Raw genomic sequence first — 9,604 nt, forward strand, 5'->3', positions numbered from 1 at the left:
CACACTGAGGATTCTGTGTCCGCTAGTTTCCTTGTAAATGTTATCTGTATGTTTTTTTTTTTTTGGAATTTTTGTTGTTGTTTATCTTCTTATGGAAATGCAACCCAGGTTATTGCACATGCTAGGCAAAGTGTTCTATGACTAAGCTATATCCCAGCTCTGTCCATAGGTTTGATTTTGCTACCTGGTTACTCTGTGTATGCTGGCATAAAGACATTTGCTTTTTTTTTTTATGTTTCTTCCTTTTTCTTTTCAGTGCTGGGGATCAAACCTAAGGTGTTGCAACATGAGGATCAATTACAAAACTGCTGCTGCAATCATGGTCTCAGTGTCCCTTCTATTTTTAAAGAAAAATTATCTCAGAAAAGAATATAAATTTTGGGTAAGGGTATGTTATGGTTTGGATGTGGGGTGTCCCCCAAAAACTCACATGTGAGATAATGCAAGAAGGTTCAGAGAAGAAACAATTGGATTATGAAAGTCTTAATCCAATCAGTGATTTAATCCTCTGATAGGGATTAACTGAGTGGTAACTGAAGTGGTGGGGCATGGCTGGAGGAGGTGGTAATTAGAGTGTGGCTTTGGTGTTTGTATTTGTATATGGAGAGTGGAGTCACTCTCGCCCTTTCTGCTTTCTGATCACCATGATGTGAGCTGCTTCCCTCTGCCACATTATTCCACCATGTTCAGCCTCACCTCCAGCCCCAAGAAATGGAGATGGACTTCTATGGACTTAGACCTCCGAAACCATGAGTCTTCAGATAAACTTTTCCTCCTCTACAGTTGTTCTGGTCAAATCCTTTGGTCACAACAACAAAATAGCTGACTAAAACAGGGTAGAATGAAGAAGAAAAAAATGTTCTCAATGGTTCATTCCCTTGAGAAATTAGGAATAGAAGTCAATAATACACCTGTGGGCACACAGTATGTGTGTGCTTAATCTCCTGTGCTTAAGCAAAAAAAAAAAAAAAAAAAAAAAAAAAAGTGGTGCTGCAGTTTGAATTCAGGGCCTTGTGGTATGAGGAGAGATTTAAAAAAAGATGCTGCTGCCACCACAGTCCCAGAATCTCTTCTAAGTTTTTTTTAAAAATCTCAGAAAATAACAGAAATTTTGGTGAATTATCGTCCCATGGAAATTATGATTCCATGTGTGTGAGCATGAGTACATATGTGCATGCTCGTGTGTGTGAAATCTATCAATAAAGAAAAAAATATTTTTGGTGCTAGGGATCAAACCCAGGGCCTCAGGCAATGCTAAGCATACACTCTACCTCTGAGCTATATCTCTAGCCCTCAACAGAGAAAATTTGAATCATGCATCTAAAGAATGGAAAGATACTCATCAGAATTGCTAAGTAGAGTTGAACCTCCAAACTACTAAGGGAAGTTGTTATGGTTTGGAATATGAGGTATGCCCCATAAGTTTCTATTAATGCAGGAATATTCAGAGGTAAACTGATTAGATAGGAAAGCTGTAACCTAATCAGTGCATCCTAGTTTGAATGGACTAGATGGTAACTATAGGCAGGTGGGGTGGAGTGGATAAGGTGGGTTCTTCCTGTGGCCCCTCATCCCCCTCTCTCCTTCCTGACCCTGCCATGAACTAAGTAGCTTTGCTCCACTGGACCCTTCCTCCCATGGTGCTGTCTCACCATGGGTCTAGAAAAATGGACCTCCCTATGGACTGCAACCATGAGCTCCAAATCAGCTTTTCCTTCTCTAACTTGTTCTTTTTTCAATTATTTTGGTCACAGTGATAAAAAAAACTAACTAAAACAGAGACTGGTACTGAGAGTGGGGTTGTTGCTGTGACTAACCTGATCTTTTGGTTCACAAGCATTGGGAACTGGTTTACCAGAGGACTTTCAAATAATTTAGATGTGCAAGCTGGAAAATCTTTACACTGCTACAAGCAGAGCTTAATGGATGATTCTGGTGGGAATTCAGAAGACCAAAATGGCAATAGGAATAGAAATGCAGACTTTGCTCATTAAATTTCAGAGGGAAATGAGGATTCTATTGGGAATTGGACTAGAGGCTGGCAAAGAACTTGGGTACATTTTGCCCATGTTCTGAGACTCTGTGTGGCTGAATTTAAAAGTGATGAATTCATCAATTTGGTAGAGGAAATTTTAATGCAGTGCAGCATTCAGTCAGTAGCATGGATTTTGATGTCATCTTTCAGCTAGGTTTACTCTAAAAAAAATCTGGAGCAGAAAACAAAGCTAAAGGATTTTAAAAACTTGATGTTCGGCCAGAAAAGTCCATGTAATGCTGGGGCCAAAGAAAGTGTACTTGTTAAAGAGATTACAGGTCCTAAATAGATGCTAAGTACTTTGCATGTAAACAATAGAAAAGATGCCTTGAGGGCATCTCAGAAATTTCCAAGACCAATTCCATTGCTGGCTCAAGGGTCTAGATGAGAAAATTCCTTTGAGAAGAGATCATGTGGGTACTCTTCTCACACTTGGGGTCCTAGGAAGTTGTTTCATCATGCTGTGCTACACAGGCACTCAGAGGCCACTACAGCCTTGCCACCAGAGGGACAAGGTACAGTGAAAGCTGGTGTCAGACACTGACATCAACCATGTGGTGCTGCAGGAATGCAAGAGGCTGGCTTTAGGAGACCATGGAGACTTCCACCAAGATTTGAAAGACAGACCTGGGAAGCCAGGCAAAATGAAGCAGGGTCAGAGTCCCTGTGGGTTATCCATGAGATGGTGAGGCATAAAGCTGTGAAGGTGAAGCCAAAGCTGGAATGGAGACCCAAGGAACTAAGCAATGCCATTAATATGGACTGTCTGCTGAGAAAAGCTGCTGGATACAGACAGAACTAGGTGTTAGAAATACTGGGGTGCCACAAGAAATTAAACATATGCTCGGAAGTAGCTCGGCAAGATAAATTTACCTCTGTTAGAAGGGTGTGCTGCAGAACAAAATCTGGCAAGCAAGCACTCCTGGGCAGGCAGTCTTCCTGTTTTTATCCCTGATGTAGCATTGTCACTTGCTCTAATAGGAGGAGCTTGGGATTATAATTTTTTTTTTTTTAGTTTTTGGCAGACACAACATCTTTGTTTGTATGTGGTGCTGAGGATCGAACCTGGGCCGCACGCATGCCAGGCGAGCGCGCTACCGCTTGAGCCACATCCCCAGCCCGGGATTATGATTATTTGATTGGCTAATTTTTAAATTGGGAAGGACAAAAGGAAGGGCTATAGTTAAAATGGCTATCATTGGATGCAGGTTGGGGAGCTCAAAATGGCTATGATTGGATTTCACATTCCAATGAAGGCTAAATTCTATTTTCTGAAAACGGACCACTGGACTTTCTATTTCTCACACAGTTAAAAAGACAGCCCATGTGCACTGCAACCAGCAAGATCCAAAGACCTCCCAAGCCTTTTGGAGAACACACGGCATGGCCATATATCCTAGATGCTATATATGAAGTTATAGGACCTGTTTGCCCAGGTGAGTTTCAGACTTCTTTTGATCCAATCACTTCTTCCTATGCCACTATTCCTCCCTTTTGGAATGAACATGTTTACCTTGTGCTACTTTATAGTAGATATATGTAACTTGCTTTTGATTTTAACAGGGGCTCACAGCAAACAGTTTGCCTTGAGTCTCAGAGGAGACTTTCAACTTGGACATGCAGGCAAATCTGGAACTATTAAGATTATGGGAGTCCTGCAGAGGGATTAATGCATTTTACATTGTGAGGTGGACATGAGCTTTTATGGGCCAGAGGTGAAATGTTATAGATTGGATATGAGGTATCCCCCCAAAACTCCTGTTAGTAGAGAAATATTCTGAGGTAAAATGATAAGATTATGAGAACTATAACCTAATCAGACCACCTAGTTTAAACATACTGACTGGGTAGTAACTGTATGTCGGTGGGGTGTGGCTGAACAAGGTGGGCCACTGGGGGCATGCCCTGGAAGAGTTGTTGTTCCTGTGATGCCCCCTATTTCTCTCTCTGCTTCTTGACCCTGCCATGAGCTGATAGCTTTTCCCCACTGGGCCCTTCCCCCATGATATTTTCCCTGACCTTCTGGGCCCAGAGCAATGGAGTCATCCATCTATGGTGCTGGGAGCCATTAGCCAAGTAGGTATGACAATTTCCTTGCCAGCGTACCCCATGTTGCTTAGTGGAAGGACTCGTGGAAATAGGACATTTTGCAGTGACATTGTATGTAGGTGACCTTGCTCAAGGACCAGGGCGGATTAGGGTGTTCCCGGTTTAGGATAATCGGGTTTAGGGCGTTCCCGGTTTAGGTTCCAGGTTTAAGGTTTAAGATTATTCCTCCTGGGAATAGGGCGTATCCTGCTGCCTGAGTTCCCCTTGAGTTCTCACGGGATTCAGACAGTTTTTTTTTTGGGGAGACAGAAGCCCAGTGGGAGTGAATTTGGGCAGAGAACGTGGATTTCCCCAGAACGTGATTGTAGACGGCTGGTGTGAGTTCGGGAATACAGAGTTGCTGTTTGAATCTACAAGCTGTGTGGTGGCTCGTGATTGTGTGCCCAGCCAGACTGCGGCATTTGTGCCCAGCCAGACTGCGGCATTTGGCGTCCCGTGCGGGGAACTTCTGAAGCTTAGAGGTAAGTGAAATTTCTCACCCTTGAGGAAGAGAAAAAAAATGGGTGAACATTTCAAAAAACAATGTGTTATTGTTTTGATTTATTTTGTTTTTATTTCAAGTTGCCTGTTCCTAGAACTTTCTCAGGCAAACCGGGGAAAATGGTTGACTCAAGGTTTGAAGTTATTCGCCTCCGAGCAAGAGAAATTGTTAGAGGAAGGAGGCACCCCAGTGAGACCAAGAACAATTAGGGCATATGTTGATACAATACAAAAATGTAGCCAATGGCTTTTTAAAGATGAGTTATTAAGTATATTAATGAGACCATCATGGTATCCTGTAGAAGGATTTTTCTTCAACAAGAAAGAGATGGCTAGTTCTGTTTACTACACTTGTCTAAGATCTTGGTTTTTACAGACATCTGATTAATTTACAAAGCTAAAGTGTTAAAATATCAACCACTAAATATGAAATCAAGTACTCTTTACTTATTAAGTTCCATAAGGTAATATATTTAAACATTATGTGTGTTTTCATAAATTGGTAAATGGAAAAAGATTTAATATTGCATTATAGTATCATAAAAAACATGAAAGTCTTTCATCTTATTAAAGTGGAGTAATTTGTCTAAATCAGAAATTTTATAAGAGTTGTTTCAGAATGTAAATTTATAAAAAGGGTTAACAGTTAAAAAAGAGATATAAAAAGATTCAAGATGTGGGAATATATTTTAATATGGAAGGTTAAAAGAAAAAGAAATGTTTCTAGATGAGATAATCTCTGTGTGGTAAAGTAAAAAGTTGTAAAATGCCATTTAAAAAGATTTTGAGGAAACTAGACTTACTTTAAAAGCTTGAGAAAGGAAGAAAGAAGAAAAAGATATTTGTACATGGCAGATTGAGACAAAGCTTCTCAATGGAGTTAAAAAAAAAAGGCCTTTGGTTGAAGGGCAGCCATGTAAACTAACATTAAAGCGATTTAAACAGAATCTAAGCCTCGTTTAAAAGAGTGAAGTTGTAGGTGGTGAAAAAGTACATTTAAAAGTACAGTATAGATGATAATTAAAAGGCTTTAAAAGGTTAAATTGAAGGTGGTCGAGATACCTTCATGGCGGAAAAAAGATTGCTTTATTGCATCATTCGAAGCCTAGTTAATCTTAAAGGCATTACTTAAAAAAAATGGGAAGATAATAGGATAAAAGATATTTAGATAAAGAAGATTAAAAATTTAAAGTGAAAAACTTTAAAGACAGAAGTATAGAAAGTTAAAAAGAAAAAAGATAAAGAAGATGTAGAAAGATAGAAAAGATGTAGGAAGACAAGAATTTTAAACACACAAAATAGGAAAAAAAACTAGGAGGAAAATAAGCAACTAAGGGTAAAAATACAAACCTTAGGAAAAAAAAACTAGAAGATAGAAATAAGATAGAAAATGGTTGAAAATGTCAAGTAAGGTATTACACAGATAGAAAATGCAAAAACTAAGACAACTATTAGATACAGACATACTTATTAAAGCAAAAAGAGGGAATTGGAAAGGGGTATATATCCCCCATAGATAAACTTAAAATAACCCTTTTTACTCTAAACTTTTTAAATTTGGATTCATCAGGACTTAGTGCTGCGGAAAGACATATGTATCCAAAAAATGTACATAAGCCTAAGGTACTTTGGAAAGATATTCTAACAGGACAATGGAAAGGTCCTGACCCAGTGATTGTCTGGAGTTGGGGTTTTGTTTGTGTGTTTCCACAGGGAGAACAGCAGCCAATTTGGATTCCAGAGAGATTAACTAAAACAATTTCTACAGATCGAAAAGAAGATGATTTGACTCAAATCCATAACAGCTGATATCCAGAGCTCCAGCTTGGCCATTCTTACGTCTGCGACAGTGATTAACCAGTGATGCAATTTTTATTTCCTTGCCAGCACACCCCATGTTAGTTGTGGTAGTGCTGGCATATCTTTGCTGATGGTGTCACCAGTGATGCAATTTTTCCCAAGGAGCCGTCAATTGGCTTGGTGTCGTGGCATTTCTGTATCCTCCTCCCTTCTGCTAGTGATGGTCTGAAATTTGGGGGCCAATGGCTATATGCTGGACCGGTAGTCAGTGACGGGTATGATCCAATTGCAGTGGTATCAACCTAAAACAGGAGGCTGACGCCTAAAGGTCAGTTTTCCGATGACGGGTAAGAACCATATGTTGAATTGGACAACCTACCAGGCACGGTCCTTAAGCCACATTAACCTCACTCCCCCACTGGCACCAAGGCCAAATTTGGGGGCCAACAGAGGTGAGGCAAAGAACCTCACCCCCCCACTGGTGCATAGACCTATCCACAAGTATGGCTGTATGCTGGACCGGTAGTCAGTGACGGGTATGATCCAATTGCAGTGGTATCAACCTAAGACAAGAGGCTGACGCCTAAAGGTCAGTTTTCCGATGACGGGTAAGAACCATATGTTGAATTGGACAACCTACCAGGCACGGTCCTTAAGCCACATTGCTTGTTGTTTAATTAATCAGAAGGGGGGAGATGCTGGGAGCCATTAGCCAAGTAGGTATGACAATTTCCTTGCCAGCGTACCCCATGTTGCTTAGTGGAAGGACTCGTGGAAATAGGACATTTTGCAGTGACATTGCATGTAGGTGACCTTGCTCAAGGACCAGGGCGAATTAGGGTGTTCCCGGTTTAGGATAATTGGGTTTAGGGTGTTCCCGGTTTAGGTTCCAGGTTTAAGATTATTCCTGCTGGGAATAGGGCGTATCCTGCTGCCTGAGTTCCCCTTGAGTTCTCACGGGATTCAGACAGTATTTTTTGGGAGATAGAAGCCCAGTGGAGGTGGATTTGGGCAGAGAACGTGGATTTCCCCAGAACGTGTTTTTAGACGGCTGGTGTGAGTTCGGGAATAAAGAGTTGCTGTTTGAATCTACAAGCTGTGTGGTGGCTCGTGATTGTGTGCCCAGCCAGACTGCGGCATTTGTGCCCAGCCAGACTGCGGCACTATGGGCTGAGACCTCTGAAACTATGAAGCCCCAAATAATTTTTTTTCCTCTAAGTTGTTCTTGTTGGGTATTTTGATTACAGTGACACAAAAGCTGACTAAAACAGAAGGAAAAGGGGAATGAACAGAAACTTGACAGAGCCATTAAGTATAAAGAGATTGAGGGCTGAAGTTGTAGCTCAGGAGTTGAGTGCTTGCCTCAAATGCATGAGGCACTAGGTTCGATCCTCAACACCATAGAAAATAAATAAATAAGTAAAATGAAGATATTGGGTCCATCTATACCTAAAAATAATTTTAAAAAAAGATTGAACTGGGAAACAACAAAACAGAAACAAGGAAATACAATACAGTGGTAGGCACAAAACTGGGCATATCATTGATAAAGTGAATGAATTTGGTTCATCAATAATACACAGACTGTGAAATTGGGTTAAAAACAAAAGTTATACTGTTAGTGTTAGGTAGGTAGCAACAAGCAGTGAAATGCATGGCAAGGTCAAGTGTTCTTTAAATTAGTTTAGGGTCTTCTTTAAACTTTCAAAGTGAAAGAGAAAGCAAAGTGTGGTAGTTAATTTGTAGAAAATAAACAGCAGTAAAGGAGCTAATGGGAGAATATGTCAAAAGAAAAGGATTAATGGGACTAACTCTTGACAGGGTCCATTGATGTTGATGTGAAGCTAGGAATTATGACTATTCCACCATGCGACCAGCGCACTGGTTTCATTAAAGAGGTTCTTGGCATAAAAGTTAACTAGTGAGATCGAAATAAACACACAGACTCAGTTACCTTTTTCTATGACCAGGTCTGAGACAGCTCCCCCTCTGGTTCCCACCTCGAACCACCCGGTAGGGCAGCAAGGATTACTCAGCCGCAGGAGAGAGAGAGAGGGAGCACGCCAGGGAGTAGCCTTTTATTGGGGAACAAGAAATTCAGGGGAGAATTCCATCCAATGAAGGTTGAGGGGGGCTGCACTCCAAGGTCAGGGTCAGTGATTGGCCCCCGGGGTCAGTGGTCAGTCACACCCCCACACAGACAGGCTCTCGCACCAGGAGAGGGCCGGGAAAGCTCCGACACAGTTTAGCCAGAGAGCCTCAGACCCAAACCGGGAGTTGCCCAGTCACATGTGAGAATGGCTCCCCACATATTCCCCCTTTCTTTTCTTAAAAATGAGGTGGCGGTTCACTCTTTGGAGTTTCTGTATTCTTGTTCCGAAGACTCGCCATCCTATAATTACAACACAAAAGAGAATTAACAGCAAAGAGAATAATCCAATAATGTACCAGGCCGAGTGTTTAAGAATATTTCCAGGGTTGAATCCATTCAACTCCTTCAATATTTGGTTAGCCAAAGAAGAAGGATCCGAAAAATCAGCTCTATTATTTTGAATGTCTTGGATATGGTGATGAAGTTCCAGAATATCCAAGCTATTATTACTAATTTGCCAAATACCTAACAAATGGTTTTTAACCTTCTCCCAATCCCAGAGAGAAGCATTGTACTTGGCAGCTGTAACACAAACATACTTATAATTTGCATGGCATTTAAGCCTTTCTTTAATTTTTAAAGCTGAAAGTTCATTACCTATGTCTATAATAGTCACCTCTAAGGCGTTTAATTTAGTCTCAATCCTTTCATCAATATTTACTTGATTACGCAGAGCCTTGGAAGTATTTTGAGCTAAATTATTAAGAAATTTTGCATGCTGAATATTTTGAGACAATGTCAGAGACGCAGAGACAGTGGAGGCAATAAGAGAGACTAGCGCCAAAACACCAACAATTATAACTCCAATAGCACGTTTAGGTCTTGCTAGCTGGGCATGAATTTGCTGCAAGACTTGTAAACCAGTATCAGCATACCATGGCTCTGAAATATTAGCAGGTAATAAAACGAAAGAGGGCGGATGAAGTATCAGCACTCCTTTTCCTCCATTATACCTAGTAATACAATTGGTTAGGTTACATTTATTACAAGTAACAATATATCTGTCATCTATCCATTTAATTTTTACA

Source organism: Marmota monax, unplaced genomic scaffold, assembly GCF_021218885.2.
Source record: "Marmota monax isolate L192 unplaced genomic scaffold, Marmota_monax_Labrador192_F-V1.1 WCK01_AAM20220418_F8-fsc00170, whole genome shotgun sequence".
Classification (NCBI taxonomy): domain Eukaryota; kingdom Metazoa; phylum Chordata; class Mammalia; order Rodentia; family Sciuridae; genus Marmota; species Marmota monax.